This window comes from Lepus europaeus, chromosome 20, assembly GCF_033115175.1.
Source record: "Lepus europaeus isolate LE1 chromosome 20, mLepTim1.pri, whole genome shotgun sequence".
Lineage (NCBI taxonomy): Eukaryota > Metazoa > Chordata > Mammalia > Lagomorpha > Leporidae > Lepus > Lepus europaeus.
The window spans coordinates 13,440,916-13,453,719 of NC_084846.1; the positions used below are offsets into that span (position 1 = coordinate 13,440,916).

General features: G+C 38.5%; 1 pseudogene; it reads right to left on the bottom strand.

The window, feature by feature from the left end:
• Positions 1–282: 282 nt before the first annotated feature.
• LOC133749323 (olfactory receptor 8B3-like) lies at positions 283–926 on the bottom strand (annotated as a pseudogene).
• Between the last annotated feature and the right edge of the window lie 11,878 nt (positions 927–12,804).

The following is a 12,804-nucleotide window of genomic DNA, read 5'->3' on the forward strand; positions in this document are numbered from 1 at the left end:
GACATTAGGCTGTGACTAGGACTACTTTAATCTGTACAGTGTAGAGTATGCACTCTTACCATCCTAGGATATGAGGCAGCTAAGGTTCCTTGATGGGGATGAGACTATAGCTCTAAAGGAAGTCACTGAAAAATCAAATCTACTCAAGTGTCCTAGAGTTTCATCTAGGGTGTAATTCCCTGCCTTTGGAGAACCCCCCCCCCCCCAGAATCTAGCTCCCACAGTGAAAGATTTGGGACCCCGTTGAGTACCAGAAAAGAGAAGGAAAAAAGATAGCATTCATCACTGCACTATTATGTTGATGCCCACCACAATAAAAATAACCAAATCATTGATAAAGGTGCTTGTGCAGGAGAGCTGGAGGAGGGGAGGGATGTCACACATGTAATGATTGATGATGTTTCCATCACAGAAGTTGAGTCTCAGCATGCATCCAGTGTGAGTCATAGCACCCACAAAACCCATGACATATGCACACACCATCAGCATGAGGCAGACCTGAAGAGACATGGTTACCTTGTACAGCAGGGGCTTATAGATGGCCACATATCTGTCATAGGCCATCGATGTCAAGATACAGCACTCATCAGTAACAAAGAAAGAGAAGAAAAAGAGCTGTGCCATGCACTCAGCATAGGAGATGATGTTTTGTCTCACAAAACTCACCAGCATTCTGGGGATTATGACACAGGAGTAACAGAGATAGATGAAGGACAGGTTGCAAAGGACAAGTTGTACATGGCGGTGTGCAGGTGAGGGTTCAGACCAATCAGAGCCATCAAGCCCAGGTTCCCCACCACAGTGACCACCACATAGATTCCCAAGAAGAGGAAGAAAAGAGGCAGCTGCAGTTCTAGCTGTTGTATTAATCCCAGCAGGATAAACTCAGTCACTGAAGAGTCATTTCCTGAGGCCATTCTTCCTTGAAATATATCTAGAAGAAGAGAAGAAACAGTTAAATTAACACTAAAACCCAGTTGTGGGCATTTTGCCTAGAAGTTAAGATGCCACTTCTGACATCCAAATCCCTGATTTTTATGAGTTCCTAGGACAGAGTCCCATTTAGTTCTACATTACAGCTTCCTGTGAACATGCATCCTAGGAAGAAGCTGGTGAGAGCCCAAGTACTTGAATCCCTGCCATCCACTTAGGATACCCAGACTGACTTCCTCACTCCTGGCTTTAGCTGTCACCTACTGCTATTTGGATATTTGGGGAGTGAACCAGCGGTGAGGTGAGGAAATCTCTCTCTTTTTGTTTATCTGTTTTGCTCTCTGCTCTTCAATTAGTAAAATAAATTATAAAATAACATATTAAAACATGAGAACCCAACTCCTTCCACCCAACCCTTTTCTAAAGAGATTGAGACTCAAACTGGAGGAGTGAACTCAAGCCCACTCTTCTGAGAACCTTCATTTCTCCATATCACTTTATAAAATGGAGAGAATGTGTAAAGGTGAGTAACAGGAATGACTAGAAGGCAACCTCTGTAGGAAGGAGATTCAGAAGTCCTATGACCATTTTTAACTATACTGCATTCTGTTCCACGTCTGCCTTGAGAGTCCACCACGGCCACCTCTGGGTCAATGGTGGTTTCAACAGGAGGGGCGAGTCATTTGAAGAACTCCTTGCCTGCCAAAGATGAGATTTGGAAGGAGACCCACAAGGCAGATACTATTAGCACTCACCTTCCTGTATCAGCAGTCAGAGGTAGAACTTGTTATGTCTTGGCCCAATTCTCACAGAGGCAAGTGGCTCTGAAGAATTCTATATGTGAACAGCCCAGGAAAGAGATTCTCTTTTGTTCAGGGCAAGTTTGATACTGAGGGAGCTAAAGCACAGACCCCAGGCACCCTGACTCTGTGAAGCCATGAGTCATAGATCATGATTGCTGGCCAGGGTGCCCTTGCCAGCTAAAGGACTGATAAATAGCATTGCTAGTGCTAGAAGTGCTGCCTGATAATATAACCCATGTGTTTTTTTTTTGTGTTAGAAAATCCAAGGGACCCAATTAAAACTGAGAAGGCCTATATTTCCCCCAGAGATCAGGCTTTGCAGCCAAAAAATTTACTTACCCTGAATTTACAGCTTTGTTTGTTACCATATTGACATTTCAGAACTATATCACTTTATATACATTTTTGTTTTCTTCCAAATGGGTCATGTCACAGACTAGAAAAATGGGAAAATAAATTCTGGCATCCACAGCACCTGTCCCTTTATGAAATACTATAATTTGTCCATTTGTTTTTTTTTTTCATGTTCTTTCCATAACACAAAAGCATACATGCATTCACCCACAAACATATGAATCTAAGTTCTAAAGAGCAAGGATTTTTTTCTTCAATACTATTATGCAACAATTAGGACAATGCCTGGCATATTTGTTATATACCTAATAAATATTTTAATAATAAAATAATTATTAATAATATGTATCATTTCTGAAACCTATATTTGATCCTGCAAAAAATTATTGTCTCACAGGCAAAGGCTTATGAAACATCAGTGTTTTTATTTATAGACCTGGATGTTGCACAGAAAAACATGTAGAGCATGCAAAAAATCACTTCTGAAATCTCAGAGGCCACTGAAGAGAACTTCAGAGTAGAATTACTGAGTTCAGAGAAAAATTTCAATTTCCCTTCTCCCTGAATATCACATTGAGATCTGGAATAGACTCTTAAAAAAGATCTCAACATCTCTGCCCACAGGAATGCAAGAGCATAACCTCAGATCAAAGGCAGATTTGAATGATCATAGGAAGCTCTCAAGTGAAAAAAGTCAAGAATCTGTTTACTATAGGAGGTCATTAGGAGCCACTCAAATTTTTTTCTTTATTTTTTTTCACTTATTAAACTTTTATTTAATGAATATAAATTTCCAAAGTACAGCTTATAGGTTACAATGGCTTCCCCTCTCCTATAACTTCCCTCCCGCCCGCAACCCTCCCCTTTCCCGCTCCCTCTCCCCTTCCAATCACATCAAGATTCATTTTCAATTCTCTTTATATACAGAAGATCAGTTTAGTATATATTAGGTAAAGATTTCAACAGTTTGCCCCATATAGCAACATAAAGTGAAAAAACTACCATTGGAGTACTAGTTATAGCATTAAATAACAATGTACAGCATATTAAAGACAGAGATCCTACATAATATTTTTTTTAAAAATTAATTAATTTTCTATGCCATTTCCAATTTAACACCAGGTTGTTTTTTTTTTCATTTCCAATTCTCTTTATATACAGAAGATCAATTCAGTATATAATTAGTAAAGACCTCATCAGTTTGTACCCACACAGAAACACAAAGTGTAAAAATACTGTTTCAGTACTAGTTATACCATCACTGCACATTAGACAACACATTAAGGACAGATACCACATGGGGTGTAAGTACACAGTGACTTCTGTTGCTGACTTAACAATTTGACACTCCTGTTCATGGCATCAGTAATCTCCCTAGGCTCTAGTCATGAGTTGCCAGGGCTATGGAAGCCTTTAGAGTTCGCTGACTTTGATCTTATTCCGATAGGGTCATAGTCAAAGTGGAAGTTCTCTCCTCCCTTCGGAGAAGGGTACCTCCTTCTTTGATGGCCCCATTCTTTCCACTGGGATCTCACTCACAGAGATCTTTCATTTAGGTCTTTTTTTTTCCATGATATCTTGGCTTTCCATGCCTACTATACTTTCATGGGCTCTTCAGCCAGATCCGAATGCCTTAAGGGCTGATTCTGAGGCCAGAGTGTTGTTTAGGACATCTGCCATTCTATGAGTCTGCTATGTATCCCGCTTCCCATGTTGGATCTTTCTCTCCCTTTTTGATTCTTTCAGATAGTATTAACAGATACTTGTCTTGTTTGTGTGATCCCTTTGACTCTTAGACCTATCAGACCCATCAATTGTGAACTGAAATTGATCACTTGGACTAGTGAGATGGCATTGGTACATGCCACCTTGATGGGATTGTGTTGGAATCCCCTGGTACATTTCTAACTCCACCATTTGCGGCAAGTCTGATTGAGCATGTTCCAAATTGTACATCTCCTCCCTCTCTTTTTCCACTCTGAAATTTAACAGGGATCACTTTTCAGTTAAAATTTAAACACCTAAGAATAATTGTGTGTTAATTACAGAGTTCAACCACTAGTACTAGAACAACATTAACAACAACAACAACAAATACTAAAAAGGATAACGTATTACATTGTACATCAAGAGTCAGGACAAGAGCTGATCAGTTCATTGTTTCTTATAGTGTCCATTTCACTTAACAGGTTTCCCTTTTGGTGCTCAGTTGTCACCGATCAGGGAAAACAAATGATATTTGTCTCTTTGGGACTGGCTTAATTCACTCAGCATGATGTTTTCCAGATTGCTCCATCTTGTTGCAAATGACCGGGTTTCATTGTTTCTTACTGCTGTATAGTATTCTATGGAGTACATATCCCATAATTTTTTTATCCAGTCCACTGTTGATGGGCATTTGGGTTGGTTCCAGGTCTTAGCTATTGTGAATTGAGCGGCAATAAACTTTAATGAGCAGATGGCTTTTTTATTTGCCAAATTAATTCCCTTTGGGTAAATTCCAAGGAGTGGGATGGCTGGGTTGTATGGTAGGGTTATGTTCAGATTTCTGAGGAATCTCCAGACAGACTTCCATAGTGGCTTAACCAGTTTGCATTCCCACCAACAGTGGGTTAGTGTCCCTTTTTCCCCACATCCTCTACAGCATCTGTTGTTGGTAGATTTCTGAATGTGAGCCATTCTCACCGGGGTGAGATGGAACCTCACTGTGGTTTTGATTTGCATTTCTCTGATTGCTAGTGATCTTGAACATTTTTTCATGTGTCTGTTGGCCATTTGGATTTCCTCTTTCGAAAAATGCCTATTGAGGTCCTTGGCCCATCTCTTCAGTGGGTTGTTTGTTTTGTTGTTGTGGAGTTTCTTGATTTCTTTGTAGATTCTGGTTATCAACCCTTTATCTGTAGTATAGTTTGCAAATATTTTTTCCCATTCTGTCGGTTGCCTCTTCACTTTCCTGACTGTTTCTTTTGAAGTACAGAAACTTCTCAATTTGATGCAATCCCAAATATTAATTTTGGTTTTGACTGCCTGTGCTGCTGGAGTATTTTCCAAGAAGTCTTTGCCTGTGACTATATCTTGCAGGGTTTCTCCAATGCTCTCTAATAATTTGATGGTTTTGGGTCGTTAGATTTAAGTCTTTAATCCACATTGAGTGAATTTTTGTGTAAGGTGATAGGTATGGGTCTTGCTTCAAGCTTCTGCGCGTGGAAATCCAAATTTCCCAGCACCATTTATTGAATAGACTGTCCTTATTCCAGGGATTAGTTTTGGATCTTTGGTCAAATATAAGTTGGCTGTAGATGTTTGGATTGATTTCTGGTGTTTCTATTCTGTTCCATTGGTCTATCCATCTGTTTCTGTACCAGTACCATGCTGTTTTGATAACAACTGCCCTGTAGTATATCCTGAAATCAGGTATTGTGATGCCTCCAGCTTTGTTTTTGTTGTACAGGATTGCTTTGGCTATTCGAGGTCTTCTGTGTCTCCATATGAATTTCAGCATCATTTTTTCCAGATCTGAGAAGAATGTCTTCGGTATCTTGATGGGTATTGCATTGAATGTATAAATTGCTTTTGGGAGAATAGACATTTTGATGATATTGAATCTTCCAATCCATGAGCATGGAAGATTTCTCCATTTTTTCGTATCCTCTTCTATTTCTTTCTTTAAGGTTTTGTAGTTTTCATCGTAGAGATCTTTAACGTCCTTGGTTAAGTTTATTCCAAGGTATTTGATTGTTTTTGTAGCTATTGTGAATGGGATTGATTTTAGAAGTTCTTCCTCAGCCGTGTCATTGCCTGTGTATACAAAGGCTGTTGATTTTTGTGCATTGATTTTATATCCTGCTACTTTGCCAAACTCTTCGATGAGTTCCAGTAGTCTCTTAGTAGAGTTCTTTGGGTCCTCTAAATAAAGAATCATATCATCTGCAAAGAGGGATAGTTTGAGTTCTTCCTTCCCAATTTGTATCCCTTTAATTTCTTTTTCTTGCCTAATAGCTCTGGCCAAAACTTCCAGAACTATATTGAATAGCAGTGGTGAGAGTGGGCATCCCTGTCTGGTACCAGATCTCAGCGGAAATGCTTTCAATTTTTCCCCATTCAATAGGATGTTGGCCATGGGTTTTTCATATATTGCTTTGATTGTATTGAGGAATGTTCCTTCCATACCCTGTTTGCTTAGAGTTTTTATCATGAAAGGGTGTTGTATTTTATCAAATGCTTTCTCTGCGTCTATTGAGAGAATCATATGGGTTTTCTTCTGCAGTCTGTTAATGTAGTGTATTACGTTGATTGTTTTGTGAACGTTGAACCATCCCTGCATACCAGGGATAAATCCCACTTGGTCTGGGTGGATGATCTTTCTGATGTGTTGTTGCATTCTATTGGCCAGAATTTTATTGAGTATTTTTGCATCTATGTTCATCAGGGATATTGGTCTGTAATTCTCTTTCAATATTGCATCTTTTTCTGGCTTAGGAATTAAGGTGATGCTGGCTTCATAGAAAGAATTTGGGAGGATTCCCTCTTTTTTGATTTTTCTGAATAGTTTGAGAAGAATTGGAGTTAGTTCTCTAAATGTCTGGTAGAACTCAGCAGTGAATCCATCTGGCCCTGGGCTTTTCTTTGTTGGGAGGGCCTTTATTACTGTTTCAATTTCTGTGTCAGTTATTGGTCTGTTTAGGTTTTCTATGTCTTCCTGGCTCAATTTAGGGAGGTTGTATGTGTCCAAGAATCTGTCCGTTTCTGATAGATTTCCCTGTTTGCTGGCATGCAAGTCTTTGTAGTAATGTCTGATGATTCTTTTTATTTCTGTGGCGTCTGTTGTTACGTTTCCCATTTCATCTCTGATCCTATTGATTTGGGTCTTTTCTCTTCTTTTTTTAGTTAGTTGGGCCAGTGGGGTGTCAATTTTGTTTATTTTTTCAAAAAACCAGCTCCTCGTTTGGCTGATTTTTTGTAATGTTTTTTTGGATTCAATCCTGTTGATTTCTTCTTTGATTTTAATTATTTCTCTTCTCCTACTGGGTTTGGGTTTGGTTTGCTGCAGATTTTCTAGATCCTTGAGATGACTTGAAAGCTCATCTATTTGGTGCCTTTCCAATTTCTTGATGTAGGCACCTATTGATATAAACTTTCCTCTTAACACTGCTTTTGTTGTATCCCATAGGTTTTGGTATGTTGTGCTGTTATCCTCATTTACTTCCAGAAAATTTTTGATTTCTCTTTTAATTTCTTCTATGACCCATTATTCATTCAGGAGCATGTTGTTCAATCTCCATGTGTTTGCACGTGCTCTAGGGATTCCTGAGTTGCTAATTTCCAATTTCATTCCTTTGTGGTCTGAGAAGCTGCATGGTATGATTCTAATTCTTTTGAATTTGCTGAGACTTGCTTTATGGCCTAGTATGTGGTCAATCCTAGAGAAGGTTCCATGTACTGCTGAGAAGAATGTAAAGTCCTTAGATGTAGGATGAAATGTTCTGTAGATATCTGTTAGATCCATTTGGGCTATAGTGTCATTAAAATCTACTGTCTCCTTGTTGATCTTCTGTCCTGTTGATCTGTCTATCTCTGAGAGTGGAGTATTGAAGTCCCCCAGTACTATTGTATTGGTGTCTAAGTCTCCCTTTAAGTCCCTTAACAAGTCTTTTAAATAAGCTGGTGCCCTGTAATTAGGTGCATATACATTGATAATCGTTATATCTTCCTGTTGAATGGATCCCTTAATCATTAAATAGTGCACACTTTGTCTCTCCTGACAGTTTTTGTGGTAAAGTTTATGTTGTCCGATATTAAGATGGCTACGCCCGCTCTTTTTTCATTTCTGTTGGCATGGTATATCTTTTTCCAGCCTTTCACTTTCAGCCTGTATGGATCATTGTTGGAAAGATGAGTTCCTTGTAAGCAGCAAAAAGATTGGTTTTGTTCCTTAACCCAATCAGCCAATCGGTGTCTTTTAACTGGACAGTTCAAGCCATTAACATTCAATGTGACTATTGAGAAGGAGTAACTTTGCCCTGCCATTTGCCAAAGATATTTTCTAATATATGGTTTGAGATTCCTGTTTTCTTTTGCTGTGAGGTTTCCTTCCTTTACCTTCTTTCATATTGGTTACCGTGTTTCTGTGTTTCTGTATGTAACACATCTTTAAGCATCTTTTGCAGGGCTGGACGAGTGGCGACAAATTCTTTCAATTTCTGTTTGCTGTGAAAGGTCTTTATTTCACCTTCATTCACAAATGAGAGCTTTGCAGGATATAATATTCTGGGCTGGCAGTTTTTCTCTCTTAGTACCTGGGCTATGTCTCGCCATTCTCTCCTAGCTTGTAGGGTTTCTGAAGAGAAGTCAGCTGTGAGTCTAATTGGAGATCCTCTGAGAGTATTCTGGCGTTTCTCTCTTGCACATTTTAGGATCTTTTCTTTATGTTTCACTGTAGTGAGTTTGATTACGACGTGTCGTGGTGAGGATCTCTTTTGATCATGTTTATTAGGGGTTCTATGAGCTTCCTGTACTAGGATGTCTCTGTCCTTCTGCAAACCTGGGAAATTTTCTGCTAGTATCTCACTAAAAAGGCCTTCTAATCCTTTCTCCCTCTCCATGCCTTCAGGAACTCCTAGAACCCGAATGTTGGGTTTTTTAATAGTATCCTGTAGATTCCTGACAGTATTTTTTAGATTTTTGATTTCTTCTTCTTTTCTTTGACTTGATTGTTTCCTTTCCTGTTCTCTGTCTTCTAATTCTGATATTCTCTCTTCTGCTTCACCCATTCTGTTTTTGAGGCTTTCTAATGTGTTTGTCATTTGATCTATTGAGTTCTTCATTTCATTATGGTTTCTTGTCACTATCACAGTTTCTTGTTCTACTAGTTGTTTCATTTCATTTTGATTCCTCCTTAATATTTCATTTTCATGAGAGAGATTTTCTATCTTGTCCATTAAGGATTTCTGTAGTTCAAGAATTTGTTTTTGAGAACTTCTTAATGTTCTTATCAGTTTTTTGAGATCCGCTTCTTGCATTTCCTCTATCTCTTCATCTTCATAATCTTGGATTGGGATGTCTTGTTCATTTGGGGGCATCATAGTGTCTTCCTTGCTCTTGTTACCTCGGCTTCTACGTTTGTTGTTTGGCATGTTGGAGATAGTTTATGGTGGTTTTTTTTTTTTTTTTTTTTTTGCTGTGGTGTTTTTTTTTTTTTTTTCTCTCGTTATACTATGCCTCTAAGTGAGCTGTCTGCTTTGTTGAATCCTTAGGGGCTGTGATGGGTGTGGCCAGAGAGCTATGCTTGATTTTTCAGGTTTAAGGCTGTGAAAAAAGTGACTCACCTTGCTCCTTGGTGGATCTTCTCTCTCTCTCTCTCTCTCTCTCTCTCTCTCTCTCTCTCTCTCTCTTTGACTCAGTTGGGAAGTAATTCCTAATGGTTGAGTGGAATTGAGGGTAGTTGAAATCTGGCCTATATGAGTATTCGTTTGAACTACCCCTGGGACCACACACATAGTTTATGCAGCCCTCAATGTGTTCTCCAGTTTCACCTTAGACCCAAAGTTACTTAGTTTGTGTACTCATTGCCACTTTACATATGTAAAATGGTGCCTGCTCTTTGTTTTGCTGAAGCGGAGGGAGGGGCCTCTGCCTTTCCCCACTAATGTCTCGCGTTTCTGAGGCTTTTGTCTTACCTCCCTTTGGTTCCCGCGCTGGGGAGATTCTGCGGCTCGTCTCCCGTGGTTGGGTTTCCACGCGGTGGGCTCCTTGTAGGTCCTCTGTGTCGCATCCACTAGATCCAGAAGCATTTCCTCTGCAGTTTTTTTCTTGAATCTTTTCCTGAGGCTACAGTAATTCCACTTTTATGAAACTTTATTTTCCAGACTATTGGCGCACGTCCTCACTATCTGCCATCTTGGCTCCGCCCCTTTTCTTTATTTTTTTTGCACAAAATTGATCTAAGATTGAAATGGTGGGCCCCAATCTAAGATTGAAATGCAGGACTCAATTCTGTTTATAATTTACCTGTCTGATCGATTTTCATAAAAATGCCCTAAATTAACAGTGGTACTGTGAGTTGTTCTCAGAAACAAACATATACAAGGGATACTACTAGAGAAGATTCATTGAAACTTCTCATAATTGGAATAAAATGGAGAAAATCCTTCAAAAAGATAGTAACTTTTAAGGTCTGACCCTGTGGCATAGCAGGTAAAGCCACCACCTGCAGTGCCAGCATCCCATATGGGTCAGTTCAAATCCTAGCTGCTCCACTTCTGATCCAGCTCTCTGCTATGGCTTGGGAAAATAGTAGATGATTGCCCAAGATGGCCCCTGCACCCGCATGGGAGACCAGGAGAAGCACCTGGATCCTGGCTTTGGATCAGCACAGTGCGCCGGCTGCGGTGCGCTGGCCGCAGCGGCCATTGGAGGGTGAACCAATGGTAAAGGAAGACCTTTCTTTCTGTCTCTCTCACTGTCCACTCTGCCTGTCAAAATAAATAAATAAATAAATAAATAAATAAGATAGTAATCGATGTTTTTGAGTAAATCGTAGTGTTGCTCAAACAGAAAAAACTTCAAAAAAATGAAAATGCTGATAAAAAATTTTAAATTCAGTTTGAACACTGCAAGCATAATATCATACAATAAGTAAATATTGTAAATAAGTGTAAAGAAATAGTAAAAATGCGATAAAATTATATGGGGATTATTTCCATAGCTATAATGTCATCCACCTGGGGTAAGCTCTAGGCGGTAAGGCATTTCCCATCAGAGAACCTGAGTTTGACTCCCAACTCAGTCTTCTGACTCAAGCTTCCTGCTAACTCAGACTCTGGTGACTGTAGCATGGCTCAAGTATTTTTAGTTGTGTTCCTGTCACCAAAATGGAAGACCTAAGCTGGGTTCCTCACTCCTGTCTTTCACCTCCCAGCTCATGTGAGCTGGGGGGTGAAGGGATTGAACCAATAAGTGGAAATTTCTCTCTCTCGCTCTGTGTGTGTGTGTGTGTGTGTTTCTAATAAGTTAATAAATAGATATTGACTAAAAATGAAATTAGAATTTAGTGAGTTATGAAAAAATTAGAAAAAAAGTAGAGTGAGGGGGAATTTTGAAACCTCCTATTTTGTATTCTATAATGAAGATCATTTAAAACCGGCACTGTGGCAAAGGAAGGAAGACCTTTCTCTCTGTCTCTCCCTCTCACTGTCTGTAACTCTACCTCTCAAATAAAGAAATATTAAAAAAATCATTAGCAAAATACATTCCAATTGGCCCCAAAATACCTGAAGGAAAATTTGAAATGTATCCCTTGAGACACAAATTCTTTGCTATAGAAATTCCATTGATATAACAATGAAGACCTTGGTGATTGATTAAAATGGATATTTTCTATGGAAATATTAAGACCTCTTATTTAAGTGAAAAAAGAATAAGAAACACTCCATAAAAGTTTATATTATATCAAATCACATTGCAAGAAGAGTTTACCCCAGGGTTCTAAGCTAGAACTCAGAACAAAAGTCATTATTTCAGTTGCAACATAACCAGACACAGAATGAATGTAGAGAAATCCTAGGATTTTCTTTACTTTGCAAAACTATTTCACTCTCTTCCTTTCTTCCATGTGTTTAAGGGTCAGATTAGCTTATGTCAAATTGTTGTCCTTTTCAATGAGCTGTACTACAATTTCTTTCACTGATTCCTGACTACTTTTTAAGGTGGCTCAAATCCTGTATGTTTTAACCTGTCAATGTCAGTGGTAATGTGAGCTTTATGTTCCACTGTAATTTATCATACAGATACAGAAAAGGAAATGTATACTTTATCTAAATTGATTTTCAATTTACAGGATTATTTCACACTAAGATAACTTTATAGAAACACTCAGAAACATTGGCTGGTATATTTTAAATATGAATATGTAAATAAGATTATATATTATAACAGATTTTTCCAAGTAAAAATACATAAGACCCTCATTTTATGCATATAAGCATTACTAATCTAAAAAATCACATGCATGTTACTGTTGATTTTCTTTCCCCCTGCCTCCTCCACTCCTGTCTTAATCCCTGGAAGCCATTAATATTTCCTCTGCTTTTGTACATTTATCATTCAAAAATGTTATATGCATTTAAACAAAAGCAAACTACATAAAAACTGTGTATGTTTTCTTTTTTGTTGTTTATTTTAGTGTGTTTGTGATTGCTCATTGGAGCATATTTATAATGACCATTTTAAAACTGTCTTGTAATTCTGTCTCTCTCATCTTAGTCTTAGCGTGTTTTTACTTTGACTTTGAAATCTTCCTCATAAAACAGGTGATTGGTTTTGAAACCTGGATATTTTTGTATTTTGTATTAGACTGAATGTTATTTGAACTTTCTGGCTGGGAAATATGGAGACACAAACTTACTGCCCAGTAGAAGAAGTCAAGTTTCCTTATATTCCTTATTTATGCTTTGGGGAGCTAGAATTTGAGCCCCTCACAGGGCATCCACTCTCTCTACAGTGTCTGTGCACATATTAACTTCCATAAATAAGAGAAAATGGGATTTTTTTTCTGGCTTATTTCACTTAGCATAATTATCTCTAGCTGCATCCATTTGGTTACAAGTATTGGGATTTCATTCTTTTTGATGGTGGAGTAATATCCCATTAAGTATATACATGCCACACTTTCTTTATCCAGACAACTGTTGATTGACATCTAGGTTGGTTTCATATC